At 42.8% G+C, this 25,395-nt stretch overlaps 1 protein-coding gene across 2 annotated transcripts in view; it reads left to right on the forward strand.

Moving 5' to 3' along the window:
• Window positions 1-20,183: 20,183 nt before the first annotated feature.
• The window catches only part of FSTL4 (follistatin like 4), a 440,321-nt gene continuing 435,109 nt past the window's right edge, over window positions 20,184-25,395 (forward strand). Inside the window, exon 1 of one of the 2 annotated variants that reach the window (XM_082835740.1) lies at window positions 20,184-20,380. The gene's annotated coding sequence lies outside the window, so the exon portion shown is untranslated. The remainder of the gene's footprint in view (window positions 20,381-25,395) is intronic. The other variant, XM_082835739.1, reaches the window with a different exon arrangement.

Raw genomic sequence — 25,395 nt, forward strand, 5'->3', positions numbered from 1 at the left:
AATGGAGAGATATGGTCTACCTGATAGTTAAGAGGAAGCTCTGACTCCTGTTTCGAGAATAGTCCCTGACGGGGCCGGGTTGGTGGGAGGGGAAGCCGGTGTTCACAATGCAGCTAGCAGCTGGTTGTGGCCGGCGACAGTGCCGGGCTGCTATAATGGCAGTGACACGCTGTCCGATTTTGGATCTGTTGGAAAGTGAAACTGAAACCATTTACTGATGGATTGGACTGGGATGTGAGAGAAAGAGAAGAGCCATGGGTGACTCTAAGGTTTTAGACTGAACAGCTGAAAGGATAGAGCTGCCATGATCGAATCTGAGGAAGGCTGAGTGGAGCAGCTTTGGAGAGAGAAAAGTCAGGAATCAGACTTGAGCCCATTAAATCTGAGATGCCCATTAGTTATTCAAGGGGAGGTGCTCAGGGCAGTTGATACAGGAGCCTGGAGTTCACAGGGTGGTCCAGGCTAAAGACACGAGTTTCAGAGTTGGCATCTTGCACAGGTAATGAAAGCCATGCACTGGAAGAGCTCCTGAATACAGTCAGTAAAGATCTTGAAGAGCAGAGATCCCAGGACTAGGACCCAGAGTGCCTCAACATTCAGAGGCAGGAGATGCAAGTAGGAACCAGCATAGTAGCCTGAGCAGGAATGGCCAGGGAGGGAGAAAGAGATGCAGAGAGAGTGACATCCTGGAAATGGAGTGGAGGAAGTGCTACTAAGGTGAGCAGGTGATTGGCTGTGTCCAGTTCTGCTGATCACTGGACTGCAAGTTCATGAGCACAGACATCTTTTTCTATATTATTCTATGCTTGATGTCTAGCCACTAAACTGGGATCTGGCACATAGCAGATACTCAACAAATAATTTGTTGAGTGAATAAGTAAGTCCAATAGGATGAGGACTGAGAATTTGCCATTGGATGTAGCAGTGTGGAGGTCGTGGGTGACCTTACAAGAGCCGTTTTATGGTGTGATGAGAATGAAGGCTTATTGGGGGTGGGCTCTGAGGGGAAGAAAGTGCAGGCACAGGATGGAGAACAGACAAGTGAGCTTCTAGCTGGAGAAAGTATGATGCTGAGTCCAGTCTGTCTTGTCACATCATTAATGGTGTCATCATCCAAGAGCCTGGCGTTCACCTTGTCCTTGTTCATCTTCCCAACAGAATAAAGTCCAAACTCTCCTGACACAATCCAGCCGCCATCCATCTTTTCATCCTTGCTTTTTGCTCTCCCTCTAACACCTTTCTATTCCAGCCAAACAATGTAGATCCCAGCCTCCTTATGAACTGTGTAACTATCAGCAAGTCACTTAACCTCTCTGAGCCTCAGTTTCCTCATCTGTATAATAGGGATAATTACTATATTTGCCTCATGGGGCTGTTAAGGGAATTAAGTGCTAGTGTTCAGTTGATATTCAATAAATAACAATAATTCTTATTCTCATTTTTGCACATTTGCTTGTGCTAGTTCCACCCCCCATAGTCCATCTGTTAAAATCCTCTCCAAGATCCTATTCAAGACTGTCTATTCGGGGCTTCCCTGGTGACGCGGTGGTTGAGAGTCCGCCTGCCGATGCAGGGGACGTGGGTTCGTGCCCCGGTCTGGGAGGATCCCACATGCCGTGGAGCGCTTGGGCCTGTAAGCCATGGCCGCTAAGCCTGCACGTCCGGAGCCTGTGCTTCGCAACGGGAGAGGCCACAGCAGTGAGAGGCCCGCGTACCGCAAAAAAAAAAAAAAAAAAAAAAAAAAAAAAAGACTATCTATTCATTTATTCATAGTTATAATAATAAGAGCAAATATTTACATAGCACTTACTACTTACTAAATGAGTACTTTGTACATGTGAACTCATTTAATTCTCAGAGAAGCCCTGAATGGTAGGTTGTGTTGTTGTTCCCATTTTGTAGAAAAGGAAATCAAGGCACAGAGTGGTTAGGTGCCTTGTCTCAGGTGCACAGCTCTCAGGTAGAAGAGCCAGGTTGTTTCATTCATCCTCTGTTCAGTAAATATTTATCAACTGTTGACTGTAAGCCAGTCCCTGTGCCGGACACTGGGGATTTAGAAATGCCGAAGTTACTGCCTGTGTCCTCAAGGAGCCCATGGCCTTCCTGACCACTCAGGGCCAAGGCACATCTGTTGAATTCCTGTAGCCCTTACTTCCTGTCCCACTCATGAAGTGTGAAGGCTGCTGAGAGTTTCCCTGACCTATAAGCCTGCAAGCTCTTTGAGGTTGGGCTTCTGTTCTGGGACCCCTGAGTCTTGGAACATAAGTCTTGTCTTGCATATCACCAGGACTCAGCATAATATCTTCTGTGAAGTGGCCATTGTCCTAACAGCCTCTCAAGGTTGTTTATTCATTCGTTCGACACTTACTTATTGAGGGACTGTTATGGGCCAGGGGCTGACCTGGGCCTTGGGGATTCAGCGATGGACAAGACAGAGTCCCTGCCCACGTGGTGCCATGCACTGTGATGTGGCATCATGCTGTGGGGGTGGCTGCCTCCTTCCTTCCCTTGGCGTCAGTAATGCCCACAGCAGGGCTTCTCCTCTTACCATTTGACTTAAGACGGACTCACTTGGATTTTACTGGGGGAGGAAGGAGTGGAGGTATTTTCACTGTTTCTGCGAACTCAAGAAGGACGAACCAGGGGAGTTTTAAGGAGGTGATAGTGTTCTAGTCCACACACCTTCCCATATACAAACAATGGCAATATGTCTTTCAGTCTTTTCCTGTTTAATTGTCGGAGCAATTGGCTTACTTCACATCAAGACCATTGTTATCAAACACATAAACACAGTCTTCTCTCGAGGCTACCTTATCTCCTCTGATCCTAAGAGTCCTGTTGTGCTTTCATCATTTACTCCCCTGGGGAATGCTGATCCTCAGAGTACACCAGCACATGACTCATTATTGAAGCCTCCTAAAACCAATGAATCCTCACTTCCTAACTGCCTTTATATGTAACATAGCAGGTGACTGCTTTCCATTCCAACTTAGATGTAAAGAACAGATGGGATGGCAGTATGATGTCTATGAACTCCTTCCTATGTTTTTAAAAAATGAATAAAATAGACAAGAGATCAGTAAAGTGCCAAGTAAAGGAACTATTTATTCCTTTACCCTCTACCAGTGATGCAATAAATCAGAGATCTCAAAGTTTGGAGTCTCTTGTTTTTACATATGTATGTAAGTTTATGTATATAAAACTAAGCTCTGGGTAAACAAGGCATTGCTCTCCGTTTCCTGGGGAAGTTTGTTTTCATGCCACTTGCTGTGGAATATGAGGATGCTTTCTGGAGAAGGCCAAAGAATGATAGAGGAACAGGGTACAAGGACCCCTCTGTACAGTTCTTTTCTCAGTAGTAACATATCTAACATATCGCAAATCTCAGCTGATGTCATTAGTGTCAGCACCTCCCAACTGTGGTGTTCCAGAGGATTCATATTGCTACTTTTAAAAATCAACGAATGGACTTCTACTTTCAGAAAGCTGGAGCAGACAGATTTTTCCCTATTCTTCCCAATAACTACAACTAGAAGCCTAGACATTACAAACATTAGAAGACTCAAAGGTGTTAGAGAAGGTTGAGTAAGGAGCTAGACTTCCACCCCTGCGCAGCAGGAACAAGGAACCCCTCCTTTTTCTTGCTGAAGTGGTGTCAGAGGAGGCCTTGTGGAGTCAGGACTTTCACCACTGCCTCTCTCTTGGTAACAAGGCCGCTCTCCCTCCACTTTCTCCCACCCCATGGTGTCAGTGGAGGCCATATAGGGAGTAGTAATGAGGTACTCCTATCCTCCTCTGCCACAGAGGTAACAGTGAAAGCCTAGTAGGGAGATGGAACTGCAACCCCTGCCCAGCAGTAACAAGGAGTCCCCCTCCCCTTAGGTGTCAGGGAACCTGGAGCAATGTCAGAGGAATCCAGCTAAAACAGAATTCGGTAAGATCCAGGTGTGTTCTATTTACAATAGCCAGGACACGGAAGCAACCTAAGTGTCCATCAACAGATGAAGGGATAAAGAAGATGTGGCACATATATACAATGGAATATTACTCAGCCATAAAAAGAAAGGAAATTGAGTTTTTTGTAGTGAGGTGGATGGACCTCGAGTCTGTCATACAGAGTGAAGTAAGTCAGAAAAAGAAAAACAAATACCGTATGCTAACGCATATATAAGGAATCTTAAAAAAAATGTTCTGAAGAACCTAGGGGCAGGACAGGAATAAAGACACAGACATAGAGAATGGACATGAGGACACAGGGAAGGGGACGGGTAAGCTGGGATGAAGTGAGAGGGTAGCATTGACATATATATACTACCAAACGTAAAATAGATAGCTAGTGGGAAGGAGCCGCATAGCACAAGGAGATCATCTCGGTGCTTTGTGACCACCTAGAGGGGTGGGATTGGGAGGGTGGGAGGGAGGTGCAAGAAGGAGGGGATATGGAGATATATGTATACGTATAGCTGATTCACTATATTATACAGCAGAAACTAACACAACATTGTAAAGCAATTATCCTCCAATAAGATGTTAAAAAAAAAAAGATCCAGGTGTATTAATTAACCTGACTGTGGTAATCATTTCACAGAGTATACATATGTCAAATCATTACATAGTATACTTTAAAAATATACTATTTCATTTTGTTTGTCAATTATACCTCAATAAGGCTGAAAAACAAATAAATAACACCGAGAGTCTTAAAACATAATATCCAAAATGTCCAGGATTCATTCAAAAATCATTCATCATACAAAAAGTCAGGAAGATCTCAAACAATGAAAAAAAATACAGGTGTTAACATGGAGATAAATGAAATGTTAGAATTATCTGATAAGGTTTTAAAGCAACCATCATAACAATGCTTCAGTTAACAATTATGAACACACTTGAAACGAATGAAAAAATAGAAAGTCTCAACAAAGAAATAGATGGGAATTCCCTGGCGGTCCAGTGGTTAGAACTCTGTGCTTTCACTGTCTAGGGCATGGGTTCAATCCCTGGTTGGGAAACTAAGATACTGCAAGCTGTGTGGTGCAGCCAAAAAAACAAACAAACAAACAAAAAAAACAAAAAACAAAACAAAAAAAAACAAAGAAATAGAAGATATAAAAAAGTACCAAATGAAAATTTTAAACGTGAAAAATACAGTAACTGAAATAAACTTAAATTTAATGGCTGGGCTCAATAGTTGAATGGAGGGGACAGAAGAAATAATTAGTAAACTTCATAATAGAACAACAGATTTTCCACTGTGAACAACATAGCGAAAAATAGGCTGAAATTAGCAGAGTATCAGGAACCCATGGGACTATGACAACAGCTCTAACATTTGTGTTATGAGTCCTAGAAGGAGAGGAGAATGAGGGCAAAGCTAAAAAAGTGCTCTAGGAAATGATGGTAGAAAGTCAAATCGGGCAAAAGACTTTATTTACAGATTCAAGGAGGTTAGCAACTGTAATTAGGATAAATCCAAATGAATCCACACCAAGACATATCATAGTTAAACTCCTGAAAACCAAAGACATAAAAAATCTTGAAAGTAGCAAGAGAGAAATGACACTTTATCTAGATGGCAAAAACACTTTGAATTACAGAGAATTTTCCATCAGAGATTATGAAGGTTAGAAGGAAGTGGCACAACATTTTTGAACCAAAGGAAAAAACCTGTCATCCCCAAGTCTTATAACCAGAGAAAATATCTTTAAGGAATGAAGGGATAACCAAGACATTATCAGGGAAAGGAAAACTGAAAGACTTTGTCTGCAGAAAAACTCCTCTAAAACAATGTCTAAAGGAAGTTTTCTAAAAAGAAAGAAAATAAAAAAAGAATCTTGGAACATCAGGAAGGAAGACTGTGGTAAGCAAAAATATGGGTAAAATACAACAGATTTTCCTTCTCCTTTTGAGATTTATAAGTCATGTTTGATGTTTGAAGAAAAAATTGTAACACTCTCTGATGTGGTTCTAAGTTTGTGTGGAGAAAAGATTTAAGACAATATAAATGGAAGGACAAAGGGATGTAAAGGAAGGTAAGGCTCCTATACTTGAACTCGTAAAATAATGAAGCCAGTAGACTATAATGTTATCTAGAAATGATGTAATACTTAGAGCAGCCACTAAAAATCTATATAGGTACACTAAAAAATGCTACAGATAAATCAAGATGGAATTCTAAAATATGTGTGAATAACTCACAGGAAGGCAGGAAAAAGAAAACAGAAATGGAAAACTGAAAGAACAAACAGACAACAAAAAACAAAATGACAAACTTAATCATTAACATGTCAATTAAGTGTAAATGGTCTAAATACACCAATTAAAAATAGATTTTCAGAGTGGAGTGAAAAACATGACCCTACTATATGCTGTTTACAAGAAACTCACTTCAAATATAATGATATAGAAAAGTTGAATGTAAAAGAATGCAAACATTAATCAAAAGAAAGCCAGAGTGGCTATATTAATAGCAGATAATGTAGACTTCAGAGCAAAGAAAATACTAGAGACATAGAGAGACATCATATAATGATAAAAGGGTCAGTCCACGAAGAAGACATAACAATCCTAAATGTGTATGCACTAAACAACAGAGTTGCAAAATATGTGAAGCAGAAACTGATAGGAAAAACAGACAAATCCACAATTTGAGTTGGAGACTTAAGTAGCCCTCTCTCGACGATTGATAAAACAACAGAAAATCAGCAAGGATATTGGAAACTCAACATCATAAACCAACATTATCTAATCAACTTTTATAGGAAACTCTACCCAACAACAGCAGAATACATATTGTTTTCAAATATGTACAGAACATATACTAAGATAGACCATTTCCTGGGCCAAAAAATAAAACTCAACAAATTTGAAAGAATTTAAATCATACAGGATGTGCTCTCTAACCACAATGGGCTCAAACTAGAAATCCATAACCGAAAGATAACAGGAAATTTCTAAACACTTGGAAACAAACAACACACTTCTTTTTTTAAATTTATTTTTATTGGAGTATAGTTTCTTTACAATGCTGTGTTAGTTTCTGCTGTACAGCAAAGTGAATCAGCTGTACGTTTACATATATGCTCTCTTTTTTGGATTCCCTTCCCATTTAGGTCACTACAGAGCATTGGGTAGAGTTCCCTGTGCTATATACAGTACATTCTCATTGGTTATCTATTTTATACGTAGTAGTGTATGTATGTCAATCCCAATCTCCCAATTCATCCTACCTCCCCTTCCACCGCTGGTATCCATACATCTGTTCTCTACATCTGTGTCTCTATTTCTGCTTAAAACAGCACACTTCTAAATAATCCATGCATCAAACAGGAAGTCTTAAGGGAGATAAAAATATATTAACCTGAATGAAAATTAAAATACAGCATATCAAAATTTGTGGAACAGAAAGTAGTACTGAGAAGAAAATTTTTAACACTAAATGCATACATTAGAAAAAAGAAAAATTCTCACATAATCTGAGTTCACATCTAAAGATCTTAGAAAAAAAGAACTAAATAAACCCAAACCAAGTAGAAGGAAGGGAATAATAAAGGCAACAATAGAAATTGATGACACTGAAAAGAAAAATATTTAAAAAACATCAGAGAAAAATCAATGAAACAAAGTGATGCTTCTATGAACAGATTGATAACATTGACAAACCTGTATCAATACTGACAAAAGAAAAAAGGGAGAGGACACAAATCATCAATGTCAGGAATGAAATAAGGAATATCACTATAGACCATGCAGATGTCGAATGGAGAATAACGTAATACTGCAAACCACTCTACATGCCTATATTTAATAACTTAGATGAAATGGATCAATTCTTCAAAAAACACAAACTTCCACAACTCGTCAAAAATTAAATAAATAATTTGAGTTGTTCTAAATCATTCAGGAACTTGATTTAATATTCAAAAATTTCCCCAACAGGAAGTCTCCAGGCCCAGATTGTTTTGCTGGAGAATTTTACCAAATATTTAAAGACTGAACACTAAATATACACAATTTTTTTCCAGAAAATTGAAGAGGAGGTAATATGTCCCAATTAATTTGATAAATTTAGTATTGCTCTGATACCAAAACCATATAAAAACACTACAAAAAAGAAAACTAAAGACCCACATCCCTCATGAATATAGACACAAAAATCCTCAGGAAAATATTAATAGAGTATTCAGAAAGATATAGAAATAATTATACACCATGACTAAGAGGGGTTTATTATAGGGATGCAAAGCTAGTTCAATATTGAAAAATCAGTGTAATCCACCATATTAACAGGCTAAAGAAAAATCATATGATCATATCAATTGATGCAGAAAAGCATTTGACAAAACTCCATTCATTATAAAAAATCTCAGAAAAACCAGAATGCAGAGGAACTTCCTCTACTTGACAAAGAACATCCACAAAAATTCTACAACTGGCCTTATACATAATTCTGCAAGAGTGAACACTTTCTCCCTAAGATCAGGAAGAAGACAAGGATGTCTGCTCTCACTGCTCTTATTCAATATAGTTCTGGAACTTTTAGCCAATGTAACCAGGCAAGAAAAGCAAATAAAAGACAAACATACAATTAAGGATTAAAATAGAGGAAACACTCTACCCAATTTCAAGACTTATTATATTTACAGTTATCAAGACTGTGCAATGTTAGTGGAGGAATAGACACATCTGTCAATGGTACACAATAGAGAACTCAGAAATAGAACCGCAAAATATGCCTGATTTTTTAATTTTTATTGAGATGAAATTCATATAACATAAAATTAGCCATTTTAAAATGAAACCAAACAGTGGCATTTAGTACATTTATAATATTTGGCAACAACCACCTCTATCTAGTTCCAAAACTCTTTCATCATTCCAAAATAAAACTCCATACCCATTAAGTAGTTACTTCTCATTCTTCCCTTCAACCACCAATTTGCTTTCTATTCTATCCAGAATTTACTTATTCTGGATATTTCGTGTAAATGGAATCAAACAATATGTGACATTTTGTGTCTAGCTTCTTTCACTTAATACATTGTTTTTGAGATTCATTCATATTGTAGCATGTATCAGTACTTCATTCCTTCTTATGGCTGAATAATATTCCATCATATGCACTTACCACAATTTGTCCATTTATCTGTTGCTAGACATTTGTGTTGTTTCTAAGTTTTGGCTATTGTAAGTAGTGTTGCTATGAATATTCATGTACAAGCCTTTGTTTGAGAGCCTGTTTTCAATTCTTTGGGTATATATGTAGGAGCAGAATTGCTAGGTCATATAGTCATTCTATGTTTAACTTTTTGAGGAACCAACACACTGTTTTCCATAGCAGTTGAACCACTTTACATTTCTGCCAGCAATGTACAAGGTTTCCAGTTATCCATGTCCTTGCCAATACTTGTTATTTTACTTAAAAAAGTTATTATATAGTATCTAATTTTGATTTTGAATTGCATTTCCTTAATGGCTAAGAATGTTGAGCATTTTTTCATGTGCTTTTTGGCTATTTATATATCTTCTCTAGAGAAATGTCTATTCAAGTTCTTAGCACATTTTTAATTGAGTTGTTTGTCTTTCTGTTGTTGAGTTGTAAGGGTTATTTGTATTTTTTTAATATTATTCCCTTATCAGATATATGATTTAAAAATATTTTTCCCATTCTACTGGTTGTCTTTTCACTTTCTTGATAATGTTCTTTGATGCACAGAAGTTTTTAATTTTGATAAAATCCAATTTCTCTTTTTTTCTTTTGTTGTTCATGCTTTTGGTGTCATATCTAAGAATCCATTGCCAAATCCAAGGTCATGAAAATCTATCCCTATGTTTTCTTCTTAAAGTTTGTGGTTTTAGCTTGTATATTTAGGTCATTGATCAATTTTGAGTTAATTTTTATATATGATGTTAGATAGGGGTCCAAATTCATTCTTTTACATGTGGATATCCAGTTGTCCCATTGCCACTTGTTGAAGAGACTGTTCTTTACCTCACTGAGTAGTCTTGGTTCCCTTGATTTAAATCAACTGGCCATAGATATATATTTCTGGACTCTCAGTTCTACACTATTGGTCCAGATGTCTATCTTTTTGGCAGTACCATACCATTTTGATTACCGTAGTTTTGTAGTAAGTTTTGATATTGGGAAGTATGAATCCTCCAACTTTGTTTTTCCTCCAATCTTCTTTTTCAAGATTGTTTTGGCTTTTTAGGGACCCTTGCAATTCTTGCCCAACTGATTTTTGGCAATGGTGCAAAGCAAGTCAATGGAGGAAAAAAGCTTTTTCAGCAAATGATTTGTGGCAATTTGATATTCTTAGGGGGAGAAAAATAATCTCAATCTAAGTCTCAGACCTTGAATGAAAATTAACTCAAAATGGTGACAGACTTAAATGTAAAACTATTAAACTTTTATTTTAAAAATAGAAAAATCTTTGGCATCTTGGATTTAGACTTGACATCAAAAGGCAGATCTATAAAAAGGAAAAGGTGATAAACCTCACTGCATCAAAACTAAAAATGTCTCCTCTGCAAAAGTCTCTGCGAAGAGGATGAAAAGACAAGCTAGAGACTGGAAGGATATATTTGTAAACCACATATCCACAAAGGACTAATATCTAGAATGTATAAAGAACTCTTAATATTCAACAGTAAAAACAAACAAACAAAAAACCTCAAGTAATCCAATTAGAAAATGGTCCAAAGACATTTCAACAAGGAGAATATACAGATGACAAGTGAGCACATGAAGAGATCACTAGCCACTAGGGAAATGTAAAATAAAACCACAATGAGGTATCATTACACACCTATCAGAATGATTAAAATAAAAAATAGTGACACCAGCAAATGCAGGCAGAGAAACAGAATCATTCATGTGTTGTTGGAACATGCAATAGCTACTCTGGAACACAGTTTGGTCATTTCTTAAAAAGCTTAACATGCAACTGTCAGACAAATCAGCAATTGCACTCATGGGCATTTATCTCAGAAAACTGAAAATTTATGTTCATATAAAACCTGCATGCAAACGTTAATAGCAACTTTATTTATAATAGCCCAAAATGGAAACAACCCAGGTGGTTAAACAAATGTGGTACTTCCATACCATGGAATACTACTATACAGAGGAACAATTATTGATATGTAAAACAATTTGAATGACTCTTGAGGTAATTATGCTGAGTGAAAAAAGCCAACTCCAAAGGTTACCTATTGTATTCTTCTCTTTATGTAACATTCTTGAAGTGACAAAATTATAGAAATGAAGACAAATTCATGGTTTCCAGGGGTTAGAGATGAAGAGGGAGGGGGAGAGGGAAGAGAGGGAGGTGTGGCTATAAAAGGATGGTGATGGAAAGGTTCTGTATCTTGACAGCAACAACATCAATATTCTGGTTGTGATATTGTATGATAGTTTTGCAAGATGTTATCATTGGGGGAAACTGGGTTAAGGGTACACACGATTGCTGTGTATTATTTCTTACAACTGTATGTGAATCTCCAATTATTTAAAAATAAAAGGTTTAGTTAAAAAACCAATAAGTGCTACATTATTTAATTTTTTCCATTTATAAGACTGTGAGCCTGACAGTGTGTAACAAGTGAGCACATGTAGCCGTTAGGGGGAGGTCAGATGGGGACGCTCATGATTCCATCACTCAGTTCATCACTTGGCTGAATAGCACTGACTCCTGGGATGGTCGAGACTGCTGCATTTTTTTATTATTATTATTTTTGTGTGTGGTACGCGGGTCTCTCACTGTTGTGGCCTCTCCCATTGCGGAGCACAGGCTCCAGACGCACAGGCTCAGTGGCCATGGCTCATGGGCCTAGCCGCTCCGTGGCACGTGGGATCTTCCCGGACCGGGGCACGAACCCGTGTCCCCTGCATTGGCGGGTGGACTCCCAACCACTGCGCCACCAGGGAAGCCTGAGACTGCTGCATTTTAAATTGTTTTTCTTCTTAGTCAAATAGGTTTGATTTGTGCCCATATTAGATCACATTTAAAGACTAGAAACATAAGGAACCCGATGATGAAATACAAGATAATTAAGAGCAAAAATGGTTGGATTATAATCCTACTTCAAAATTACCTTTCCCATCCTGTAAATGGCATTCATCTGATAAAAAAAAAATCATTATATAGAACATCAAGATGTCTTTGGTACTTCAAAAACAGTGTTAAGAAGAGAAAATAGAGTGACAATTATATCTAATTTGGCTTTTTATTTATTGGGAATAAAGGGTCCCCAGCCACAATGTGCTATTTGCAGAGTGTTTGCAAACAGTGGTCTGAAATCTGTCCCCTCTTGTCATTTATAAACAAAACATAGAAATTATAAAAATAAACCTGTAGTGTTTTTAGCATAAAATTCCATAATTTCAGACATAGATTCTTGGAAAACAGCTTTTGCTTGTACTGGTGCTGTATCAGGGAGTTAAATCCCAAAGTGTTTTTAGTATATACATACAGTTTCCAAATCAGATTTGACATATCATTCTTTAGTATATTTATTTAGCATAATTTAGAAAATTATGCTTTCTCTTGTATAAGTTAAAAAGAGTTAAACGTGCATTTGTTGTCAAATGATACAAAGTGGAAATTTGTCTGTAATGACTGTATATTATGAATATTATTAATGAATGCATTAAAACAAACTGTAGTATACCATACTTAATATGATACTCTTAAATAGTTTGTTTGAAAGTTCAAATCACATCTTTGTCACATACCACAGAAAAATGGCAAAACCAGTTTAAAATTCTTTGGAGAGGGTTGTAGTGAAAGGCGTTTGCAAGTCACACACGGCTGGGCTGTGTGGTGGGTGTGCGTGCATTTATCAGCTTTAAAGCATCCTGTACAAATCAGCTGTTAAGTGCCCACTGGCACTTATCTAGGACAATTAGGAAATGAGAGTCCTGGTGAGTAACATGTTCTCCATAACTGAAAATTACTATATGTCTGAGCACTGGATTGGGGTCAAGAGACTTCAGCCTTTCACTAGCTTGGGGTTCTTAGACAAATTAAGTGGGATTATGACAATATCAATAGACACCTGTCTCCCATGGTGAGTGTCTAAAGCCAGTCAAATCAGCATTTTATTTACATTTTTAGCTTTTTTCTCATTTGTTATGTTTTCTACCCTGAGTAACAGAAAACCCCAACTCAACTGGTTTAAGTCGTGAGGAAAATAGAAATCCCGAGGTAGGGCAGCTTCAGAGTTGGTTATTTTGGCAGCTCATTTCACCACCTCACGAAGGTCCTAGGTTCCTTTCCCTGTTCTGCCACCATTCATGGGTCAACTCAGCTGCTCTCAGGGTCACAAGAGGGTGACCTTGGGTCTAGGGGACCCTGTAGTTGATGAGGGTATCAAGAGAGAAAAGAGGCACCATCTCTTCTGGTGCATCTTTTTATCTCCGCAGCTGACTTTCTCTCACCCCTCCTTGGCCAGCACTGGGCCCCTGCTCACCCCCTGGCCAGTTCCCGGCAGGGAGAATGGGAGCTCCATGACTGGCTTAGACCATGCTGAACGAAATTGACATTCTACAGGCAGAGAAGAAGAGAGAAAGACTTCATGTTTGGTTTTGATATGACAAGGGTTCACAGGACAATTAAGTAAATATACCTACAGGTTCAGAACAAAAGGTTTTCCAGGCACTGATTTGTAGAACATGACCTCTGAGATCAGGATTAGCTGCCACGTACATAGACATTCTGTGTAACCGATGTAGAATTGCATCGTGATTGTGAGGGCAGACTCCGAGTCACATCTTAGCTCTGCCATTTGCCAGACAAATGGCCTGAGATTAGTTGTGTAACTTCTCTAAGTTTAACTTATAAAATGGGGAGCTAATGGACTTGTGAGGATTAGGTAAAACACTACATAGGAACAGGTAGGCCTAGTGCCCAGTGCATAGTTAGCAATCAATGAATGTGCGATGCTGGTATGATGCAGTGATGATGATAATGAGCTGGCATGACCTTGCACCTCTCAACAGTTGAATAGCTGTTTTTCCTGCTTTTACTCTTTCCAGCAGCCACTATGCCCTCTACCCATCTACTCTATATACAGCATCCAGAGTGACCTGTTAAAAACGTATAGTAGATCCATGTCTCTACAAATGACCCAATTTCGTTCCTTTTTATGACTGAGTAATATTCCATTGTATATATGTACCACATCTTCTTCATCCATTCCTCTGCTGATGGACATTTAGGTTGTTTCCATGTCCTGGCTATTGTAGGTAGTGCTGCAATGAACATTGGGGTGCATGTATCTTTTTGAATATGGTTTTCTCTAGGTATATGCCCAGTAATGGGATTGCTGGGTCATATGGTAGTTCTATGTTTAGTTTTTTAAGGAACCTCCATACTGTTCTCCATTGTGGCTGTATCAATTTACATTCCCACCAACAATGCAGGAGGGTTCCCTTTTCTCCACACCCTCCCCAGCATTTATTGTTTGTAGATTCTTTGAGACATGGGTGGATCTAGAGACTGTCATACAGAGTGAAGTAAGTTAGAAAGAGAAAAACAAATATCGTATATTAAAGCATATATGTAGAATCTGAAAAAACTGGTATAGACGATCTTATTTACAAAGCAGAAATAGAGGCACAGACGTAGAGAGCAAACGTATGGATACCAAGGGGGAAAGGGGGGATGGGATGAATTGGGAGATTGGGATCGACATAAATACACTATCGATACTATGTATAAAATAGGTAACTAATGAGAACCTACTGTATAGTACAGGGAACTCTATTCAGTGCTCTCTGGTGACCTAAATGAGAAGGAAATCCAAAAAAGAGGGGATAAATGTATACATAGAGCTGACTCACTTTGTTGTACAGTATAAACTAACACAGTATTGTAAAGCAGCTATACTCCAGAAAAAAGACATATAGTAGATCAGATCATTCTCCTGCTCAAAACCCTCTCATGGCTCCCATTGCACCTAAAATCAGATCTAAAGTCCTTATTCATCACAGCCTGCAGGGCCTATGTGGTCTGGCCCTTGCTTAGCTCTCTGCCTTCTTCAACAACTCCACCCAGATCCCTCTACGTTGGCCTGAATCGCATCAAGCCAGTTCCTACATCACAGTTTTCATGCCTGTTGGGCCTTCAGCCTGAACGCTCTCCCCACTAGATCATCTCATATCTTCCCCCCTCATTTATTCATGTTTGTGCTCTAAGCACCTCCTCAGACAGAAGTTTGTCATCTGCCCTCTTAAAAGCACTCACCACGCTCACTCCCACTTACTCTTTCTCTTAGGCTGGACTGTCTAGAAAACAACCTGAGGCAAAAGCTCATGTGCTGACACGTGATTGAGGAGGAATACAGTCCCAGGGAAGCAGGAGCAAGGAAGAAGAAAGAGCAGATACTGAAAGGGCTCCAGCTTTGTAATCAGTGTAGCTGAGGGCTTAGTCCCCAGGGATGTCTTGAGACGGGGCATAGGGAGCTCTGCCTCTCTGTACGGACTATCCAGGGAAGGAAGAGAGAAATGATCTGCTGGCTCCCTTCTGTACCCTTTCTCCTACTGGTCAGTCCACCCCTGAAGCAGGAATTAACCACCCCCCCAACCTCTATGATGTAGTGAGTAGCCCCCCCAGGCAGCCTCTGGAAAAGCCAGAGCCTCAGGGGTCCAGTCTGACCAATGCATAGGCATGGAGGCCAGTGTCTTCTTGTCGGTTGTTGCCACACGCAGGGCTTCTTGATCTGAGCTGCTGGCAATAACAGCAGAGGTACCTGGCTCTAAGCCATAGCATGGAAGAGTTGATAGGGTCACTGTGGTCAGAAAGCAAGGAAAGTAGCCAAAGCCCTGGTGGGGAATGGGGGCGGAGAGGTCAGCGTGGCTGCTCAGATTTGAGTGGTGTATAAACTAAGTCCAGCACCGTCTGCTACATCCTCATCTTGCGTAGTTCTCTTCGTAACACTGAGGATGACCTGCCATGATACTGCATATTCATTTGAATGGAGCAGATATTCACCAGGATGGAACCTCCATAAGCAGGAGCTCATCTTTTTGAAAGATCTCTTTTTCAGATTGTCATGCTATTTACCACTCTCTACTAATGAGTTGGAAAACGGAGCCATGACAGAAATATCCCTTGTGAATAAAGGAGGTCGGCCCCTCCCTTGGCTCTCCTCCTACTGTGCTGCCTCTTTCATGCCTCTTCCTACTCCCAGTACGGGTGCTGCTTTGTGGCTTGGAGGCCTGGCCTTCTCATCCCAGATTCTCCCTGTGCACATGGAATTCTGAGAGTCGCTGAGTTTCATTCCCTCTGGTTCTCAATGCCTTTCTTAGGTCCCTTGTGCCATCACTCTAGGCCCTGGGAGTTACATGGGACTTTTGTCTCTGGAACAGCACTATGATGAAGGGTTTTGTTGTTCACCCCCCTCCACGTTTCCCATTCACAGATTCCCTCTCCATCACTGCATCTTCTCATTCATCCTACCTTCTTAATTAAAATTCTGACCCTACACCACTTCTTCATTGCCTTGAAAAATTTCCCAAATCAGTTATCTCTTGAATGAATACCTTATCTCCATGCTGGCCCCTTTTCTCCCTAAATCAGAGTTTTAAATAATTATTTCTGAGTGTGATTTTAGGTCTAGGTTTTTGAATTTGTTGCCTCCATTGCCTTAATTTCTAGATGATCATGAATCATCACTTAAGAAATCAGCATTAAGATTAGACTTAAGGGAACCCTTTAACATCATAGCTCTAGATCAGAGTAGCTATAACTTCTAGCAAAATATAGGCATCGACTTGCAGAACTGAAAATGGCCTCAGAAGTTCATTGAGTATGACCACTTCCCACTCCTCTCCCAGCCCCTTCTTGAGAGATGAGGAAACAAACCAGAAAAGGTGGGACTCTTCCAGACTCACAAAGCCAGAGGGGGGCTGAGGCAGGCTAGGGACCCAGTCCTTTTGCCTTTCTGTCCAGGGCTCTCCTAAGATCCAGACTGCTTCTTCAATCAACTGCATAGTTTGGTTTGAAGATTTGCTAAGACATTTTTGGACAGGCAGCAGAATGTTAAATCATGGAAGACAAGGAAGACAGTTCCCTGCCTATTCCCACCTTCTCATGTGACCTCCCGGACTGGCTTCTAATGGGTATTTCTGGGACTGTTGGATCAGCCCAGGGCAGACCTGACCCATTGCTAGTGACAGGGTAACTTTTGGTAGAATCTGGAGGAGGTGTCTTGCTTCCTTCTGACCCCCACAACTATGTGTCATCTCTGGGTATCCTGATGTGCAGCTGCAATCTGAAATGACCTGTAGGAGACACATTAAGTGGCAGCTGTTTTTCGTCATGTGGTTGTGTTTTTGGTGAGATTAGAAATAGAAAAATGTTTTAAAACTGGTAAAGTAAAATCCCTAACATATATTGGGGATTTTTAAACTTCTTGATCTTGTAAAAATACACTGGTAAGTTTCTTTTGTGTGTCTCTGAGTCTGCCTTGGGCAGTAGTCTAAATTTATGTTGCCTTTTAACGTCCTCCTTTCATATTTACTAAATTGTATGATTTCAAAATTTAAGCATCACAGTTGGCTACTGAGAATCATCAGGATGCTTGCAAGTTCTGAAACAGGGTTTCAGGCAAATTCTGAAATTCTCTGTGTAAAATCTAGCCTATTTTCCAAGTTGGGGACTGTTATTAAACCAAGAATTGCCCTGAGAAGTGAAAGCACAGAGCAATTCAAAGAGGTGTCAAGGTCTGCTGGCATCCGATGCTGCTTCCCTGAAGGCTTGTTTTATTTTGTCATTCACACGTCACCTTTTTTTTCAAAGGTGACTTAAAAAAATTTATTTATTTGTTTGTTTAATTTATTTTTGGCTGCACTGGGTTGCTGTGCTCGGGCTTTCTCTACTTGCAGTGAGCGGGGGCTACTCTGTTGCAGTTCGTGGGCTTATTGCGGTGGCTTCTCTTGTTGTGGAGCACGGGCTGTAGGCACGTGGGCTTCAGTAGTTGTGGCTCGCGGGCTCTAGAGCGCGGGCTCAGAAGTTGTGGCACACAGGCTTAGTTGCTCCACGGCATGTGGGATCTTCCTGGACCAGGACTCGAACTCGTGTCCCCTGCATTGGTAGGCGGATTCCTAACCACTGCGCCACCAGGGAAGCCCCCAAGATGACTTTTAATTCCAGTCTTATTTTATGCACAGTAGTCACAATAGCTCACTTCAGTTGTTAGCATTATCTCTAAGGGATATTCCGTGCATCTGATTTGCAGCAGCTACATTCCCCCCTTCTTTGGGGAGCAGAGGAAGTTTGTGGAAATCCAGTCCCTGCATTAAACAGAGCTATTTCTGATCTTGGTGGATTTACAGATCCTGACTTACGTATGACCCTGAAGTTATTAAAAACACACACCCCAAGGCCTGCCTTGGTTATGTAATAGGGCCACTAGGCTGACTCAGGGACTTTGTGCTCAGAGCTGAGAACAGAAACTGGCTTTTCCAAACACCTCAAAGTCTGTGAAGGGAGGTGAACCCAGCCTCCAGGCTGTGGGGCTCCATCTTGACCACTGACTTAGAATTAAATTTCAGGGGGAGGCTCAGGATGTTTCCAAACGTCCCTGCTTCCTTTTATGCTCAGTCTTAATTTTCTTTTTCCCAAGATGGACAGTGCCATCCCTTTCCTGATCCAGCTACAGAGAATCTGGTCACAAGCCAGCCTTGGAGGTTCAGTCATGGGTGGCCTGGGCAAAGATTCATGGTCAATTCTGAGAGAATATCACGCCTTCCAAGGCCAGGGGCACGGAGCATGGAGTAGCCTTTATCCTTTTGAGCACAAATCGTGGTATCCATGGAGGAAGTCACAGCAGAGTGAGCCCTGGAAGTCACCCAGGCTTCCTCCAAGTCCTCATTTTACAGATGGGGAAACATACCAATAGCAGAAATATGACTGGCTCTGGGTTGCAAGCTGAGTGGTAGTAGAGGGTGGGTTGCATCCCAGAACAAAACCTATGAGAGGGCAGGGACCACGCTGGCCCATCCACTGCTGTCTCCCAGCACCTAGTACAGTGCCTGGTAGACAGGAGGGCCCAGTAAATATCTGTTGAAGGAAAGAACAAATCTAACACCGCTTCCTCCATGTCAGCTTTCTATTTTTCTTCCCCTTCTCCTGATATTTAACTAACCTTAACCTCAGAAGAGCCCCTCTGCCCCTCCTCCAGGCCAGGAAAGGTCACAGGGGCATGAACAAGACACTGTTCCCCTAAGCCAGGAAGTCACCTGGTGCCCACACAGCCAGCGTAGGAGGCTTTCCCCCAGAAAGTCTCCTGCCCATCAGTTACCACAGCCTAGACTGGCTAGAGTCTACTCCTAAGTCTGATGCCAGATTGGAGCTACAGTATGACCATTTGGGGGCCCCTAGTAGTTACAAAGTTGTTTCCAGTTTATTTGGGCACCAAGACCGATCTTTAGGCCAATTAATGGAAACAAAATGATCACTGGGCTGTGGTCTCCAAAAGTTGTGGATGTTGAAGAGGGATCCAGAAAGCTTTGGGAGCCCCAGGCTTGGGGATGAGGTCCAGGCCTCATGCCTGGTTCTAAGGGAGAAGAAGGGACTCTCTGGTCACAGCTTGGCCAGGCTAGGCAAATGTCAACTGCGACTGCCTCTGTAATGCCCAGGATTTAGTGAGATTCTGCAGTGAGAGAAGGCAGATTCAGAAGAGAGAAATAAAAACTTCGCTCTTTCGCAGGTTGTTGGCTCTCAGCGAGGTGGAGCGTCATTTGACTTTGCATCCAGGGACAGCTCTCTTGGTGCGGTGTACTGGCCCGCCTGAGCTCCACAAGCTACAGCTGCTGATTGAGACCAGCAGCGCATATTGAGAGCACAGACTTGGGGAACCCTGCCCGGAAAAGAGCCAGAGGAGAGGAGGAGTGTGTTGGGGGGTGGGAGAGCTCGTCGGCTCCCGGGCTCCACAGAGCCAGGGCCGGGAGCGCACCCCGTGCCCCTGCGGCTGCAGAGATCGCCCTGGAGCGCCGGGAGTCCTCCAGCCCCGAGTGCGCGCCCGGCTGCTCCGCGCACCTGCCGCGGGCCCCGCGCGGGTCTGAGCGGCGGTCGGGCGGGCCGCGCGCACAGGTGGCGGCGATTGGGCAGGCGGGGCCCGGAGGGTGACGTCACGGGCTCCGGTCCCGGCGGCAGAAATAGGGCAGCCGCGGCGGTGGTGCCACAGCAGCGGGCCGCGGCGGCTTAGAGAGCTGGATCCCCGACAGCCTCCAGCGCGCCCAGGACCCGTCGACAGCCGGAGAGACCGACCGAAGGACGCGGGACCGGGTCTCCGCTGCCACCACGGGGCGCTCCCTCTCGCCCTCCGAGTGCGGCCACCTGGTCTTCCCCTCGGCCCCCGGCCGCCTCAGGTACGCGGGCGCAGCTTCGGAGCGGCCGTGGGGAGGGTGCCAAGCCGCCGCCCCCGCCGCCACCAACCGGTCCCGCTGCGCCCCGCTGGGGTACTAGCGCTCGCGGCCCCGCGTTTCCCCGCAGGGCCCGGCCGGGCGCTTGCTAGTCCTCACCGCCGCGCCTGGTAAGCCAAGTTTGCCCGCCTGCCGGGAGGCAGGCACGGGACCCCGCGACCCGGGCTGGGCAGGGCTACCCCGGGGTAAAGGCTGGGGAGCCGAGGCGTGTGGCCTGGGTCGGCAGTGGGGACCGGAGTGACCGGGCTTGCGCGCAGAGCACCGCGCAGAACCACTTGAGCCGAGCCCGAAGCGGGCGCCGGGCTCCGAGACCCTTCAGGTGCCGTTCTTGTGTTCTGGACCCCGAGCGGCCTCGGCGAGACGGGAGAGCGGTTGCACCTGGGCTCGGACTCGTGCCCTTGGCCCCGGGCTGGGACGCGAGGCGGGCGTCCTCACTACCTCTTTCCTCCAGCTTTGCGGGGAAACTTGCGTCTGCTCGCTGCAGCCCGAAGGGCCCGCGGCGCCCGGCGTGGCCTTCGCAACCCCGAGGGCCGCCGTGTCCGGGGCTGAGCGCTTGGGCTTCGCGGAGGAGGCGGGAAGGACCCGGGACCCCACTAGGCTCCGGCAGCCCGCCGCGCTCCTTCTGCTCGGTCGGGCCGGTCGTTGTTCCAAGCAAGCGGCCGGTGTTATTTGTTGGGAAATCACTAGTGAGCAATTTGTTTGGGGGGGGATGTTCAGGCAGGGGACTTGGTCCTAACAGCTTGTAATGTGGGTGATCTCCACTCCTCTTGGCGCCAGCAAAAGACCTATTCCAAGTTTCGGGGGGACCTAGGCGAAACAGGCAGAGCTATCCGCTTTGGGTGCGCGTGTGACCTCGAGTTTGGGGGAGAGCTTGGCGCGAGCCTTCGGGTCTCCCTTCGACTGACAAAGCATTGCCCCGAGCGCGTTCGCTTGAGGCCTGCCACCTGAGGACTTCGGCGCCCGCCCCTCTTGCAGGAACAGAAACCTGCTGGAGCAGTAGGGTTTCTCACCAGGCCCAGAACGTGGCGAGCATCCCGTGCAGCGTGTCCGTCTATGTACGTTCCTGGGGACCTGCAGAGTTGGGCCTTCTAGGTTTGCGTCTAGCCCAGAGAGTTGGTCCCACATGCGCTGTCCAGACGACCTCTCTCCTGATAACTGTCGCCGACATTGATGAATAGCGCTTCCGCAGCCTCTCCTCCGCTCCCCTCTAGGTGTCGCTTCCGCCGAGGTTTCTGGCGAGTGGAGCCGGTAGCTTTGGTCTGTTCCCTTGGTGAATTTGTTGCAAGCCTGTGCACCAGGAATGGTACTAGATGGGCTCCTGAGACGCAAACATCCGTCCACATTCTCTGAGCCAAACAGAAACAGAATTTCAGTAGAAGGGGCGCGGTAACTTAAGCCCATTTTTGGTGCACATTTTGATTATCACACAATCCGAGAGGGGAGAAAAGGGATCGGGAAGAAATTCGGACTTTTCTGAAAAGTCCCGAGTTATTTTCCTATCATCAGGTTAGGGGAAAGCCAGAGATGACTTTTAACAGTGTCCTTTTAATCCTGGAATGGCCCAGACAGGCTCTGGGTCTGGGCAGTGGTCAGGTGGAGGGCTCACCTGGGAAGCAAATGGTCAAGGGAGTGAGGAATACGGCTTCTCTGAACCCAGAGGCTCAGCAGCCTGCAGGCAGTAACTCTAATGGAAGACCTGAGCCGATGCTCCACAGAGCGCATGTCTGCTTTCCATCTCAGTTTTGTGAGAAGACACTGCAGCATTACTAGTTTATTTCTGTTTAAACGCACTGAGATGAATGTTCACTTTCTTCCCATGCTAGGGAAAAAGACAGCCCGTCTCTCCAAAGACTTCAGACAGAGCCAAAGGTTGTGCAAGAAAATAGTCTTTGATGTAATGAATTAAAATTGCTTACTAAAAGTTGTTCCAATGGATTTTTCTCTCTTCAAATTTTTTGTCCACCCTCAATTGTTGTCAGTTCCAGGAAGGCTTTTTGTTCCAGAGAGGGGCCAGCTTGTTCTGGGTATGGTGAGAACTTTTATCACTTTGGCTGTGTCCTGGAGTGGTAGGTTGGATTTTTCTACCTTGACCTGCCAGTCACTCAGGATTCTTCTTCTAAGGGCTGCAGCCTTTTTTTTTTTTTTTTTTTTTTTTTAGTGATCTTCATGATGTGAGCTTTTGTTTGACAACATTACATTTCAGAAATTGTCATTGACTAGTCAGGATTTCCTAAAAATCTCCTTAATTGCCACTTTGCCTTTTTTGGTATTTCTTTGCAAACTCAACTTTCTTGTGTTGCTCTGTGCTTACTAATTAATCAAATTAGGCAGTTATTTCAATAGCACATCTTTCCTTACATTTTCTATCTTGGTGCATAACACAAGGCATGCAACTTCAAGTAAAATAGAACTACAGTGGAGCGAACATGGTACCTAGGAGGCATAATCTGAATGTTGGAAGGGTGAGGGTGCTGTGCGTTAACTTCATAGTAAATAGGAATGTCATAGATTTACACATTGCACATAGACTAATTTAGATATCAAATTTATCAAATGTTGGAACAATTAACCAAAGATACCGAGTAGATAATTAATAGGAAATGCAATATAACTTCATTATGGATTGCTTCAGGGTTGGCTTCATATGTTTCCATGCCTAATTTCCCTGGATTGGTATTTTAGAGATTATTTTAGGAAGTTTGAACCCTTTCCTTTTTTCCTAAAACACTCACAAATCAAAACTGGGGTCCTAAACCTTGCAAAAGAAATTAGCATACAGCTTCCTGGTTTTAGGTTGGAGTTGATATGCCTTTTTTTTCTCTTTGAACATTGGGCAGGCATACAGAAGAGAACTGTAGGATTTTGGTGGTCCCCAGTTGGTTCCTATTTGTTGATTGCCAACATCACATGTGTAAGATGCAATGCACCTAAAAGTACTTGGCTAGAGCATACACTTTTCAATTAGGTTAGAAATTCAGGTGCCTCAAAATCACAGACTTTACCATTCTCTTCAAGGATGGGTGGTGTTGCTTAGTTCTGCCAAATCATCTTCCTAATTTCTGGTCCTGTCTGTTACAAAGAGAAGCCATTTCCATGTGACTATTCCATAGTGTCTGGTCTGGTAATGTCACCCTATTCTGAGAGAGGATGAGAGAGAACGAACCAGTGAATAGCTTTCCCAAAAGCTCCAAGGGTCAGAATTCCCATTCTTCCCAAACAGGGCTGATTCCTGGAGGAGGAAAGAGAAGTTTGTACTCATGCCTGTGCTTCTCTTTGCCTTCTGACACTGTTCAGTAAAGACAGCTTACATGCTGCTGTATGTTCTCTGGTGGGGTAGATTTGGAGGTTACATATTCATACCAATTTCTCCCTGGTCATCTGCATTCTTAGGTCACAGTTTTTCAACTTCCTTCAAAAAACAAGTCAGTATTTGGAATGTTACATTCTACAGATTTGTCGTACCTCTATAATTTTAAGTACAAATAAATAATAGCATGATATCAGCTTATATTATAACACCAGAAAATCCTGTGGTTTTCACAGCAAGGGGTAGATGATCTAATGGGGCCCATCTTGAACTAAAAAAAGCAAAATCAGTCTGTCTAAACAGAGAATGCATACATATTCCGTCTGTAAGTTTGTGATTATGTTAGAAACAAAACAGTTGCCTAGGGGTCAGGATGCTTGAGTTTTAGTCTAGGTTTGGCTACTGAGTTGGCTTCATACATTGGGTGAATTCCTCCACCTTCTAGGCCTTTGGTGTCCTGTCTGCGCAGTGGCCAGTCTGGCACCTGATTCTCCTGAGCATGGGGAAACATGAGGCTCAGCTGGGAAACCTCAGAGGAAGCAGTGAAGTACTTCTCTTGGAAACGAGATGTCTTAAATATCAAGTGATTGTGTCTTACAAGTTGTTTGAAAGGAAAGGTAGTTCCAGGTCTTTTATGAGAACAATCTCAGGTAGATTTATAACCAATCTTGGGACTCTAGCATGGATTGAATGAAGCTTATAAACCTAAATTGATTTCAAAAGGAGCTCTAGGTTGAAAAAGAGGGTTTGTGACCTTATTAGTGGTACCTTCCCGTTTCTTTGACAGGGAGATTCTTGTATTTTCTTCCATCTGAGGGCCAGTAGGGCTATTTGAATTTGATGAGTAATCTTCCAACAGGTCCTCTTTGCCCAAAGTGACTGTCTACCAGGCTGGTTGGTGTTGCCCATGAGCTAAAGGGTACTCTTGATGCCTGGTATCCTTTGTATCTCCTCATGGTTTCTTTATTTCAACCACATTCTTGGCCAATGAAGACAGCACCAAGGAAGGCCGAGGAGAGCGTGCTGAGTGGCCCCATCCTGGGTGAAGTGTAGGAGGGAGGCAGCTTGGCTTCCCCCTCTGGCCTTGCTCGGGGCCATGAAAGCTGGAGGAACACAGCTCTTGGCATCTGTGAGAGGAGAGACTTGGGGCTCATGGCCTCTAATCTTGCTGTACATAGATGTCTCCCCATCTAAAACCAACCATTCATCCAAATAAAATATTTCTAAGTATCAAGAGGCAGCAGGGGATGGGGTTTAAGAGTATAGACACCAAGTCCACCTGGCTGTCTTGGAGTCCCAGCTCTGCCATTTATTTGCCATGCAGCCTTGGCAAGGTATTTAACCCTCTCTGTGACCCATTTCCTCTGTCATTTGACTAGAGGATAATCATTGCCCTCCTCATAGAGTAGAAATGAGGATTATGAGTTAATACCTATGAAGCATTTAGAACAGTGCCTGACACATAGTAATTGCTATATGTGTTAATCAAATAGAGAATCTCTATTTGGTTATTAGACAGATCATCAAAATTGATTTAGACGCAGTATTCTTTTTTTATGAACCGAACTGTCATAAAACTTGGGTTGTAAATTTTAAGAGTGTTGTTGCTGTAGACGGACTGAATTGTCAGTCACCATGAGTATAAAATGACATC

Source organism: Leucopleurus acutus (genome assembly GCF_964270905.1).
Source record: "Leucopleurus acutus genome assembly, chromosome: 3".
In the NCBI taxonomy this organism is placed as follows: domain Eukaryota; kingdom Metazoa; phylum Chordata; class Mammalia; order Artiodactyla; family Delphinidae; genus Leucopleurus; species Leucopleurus acutus.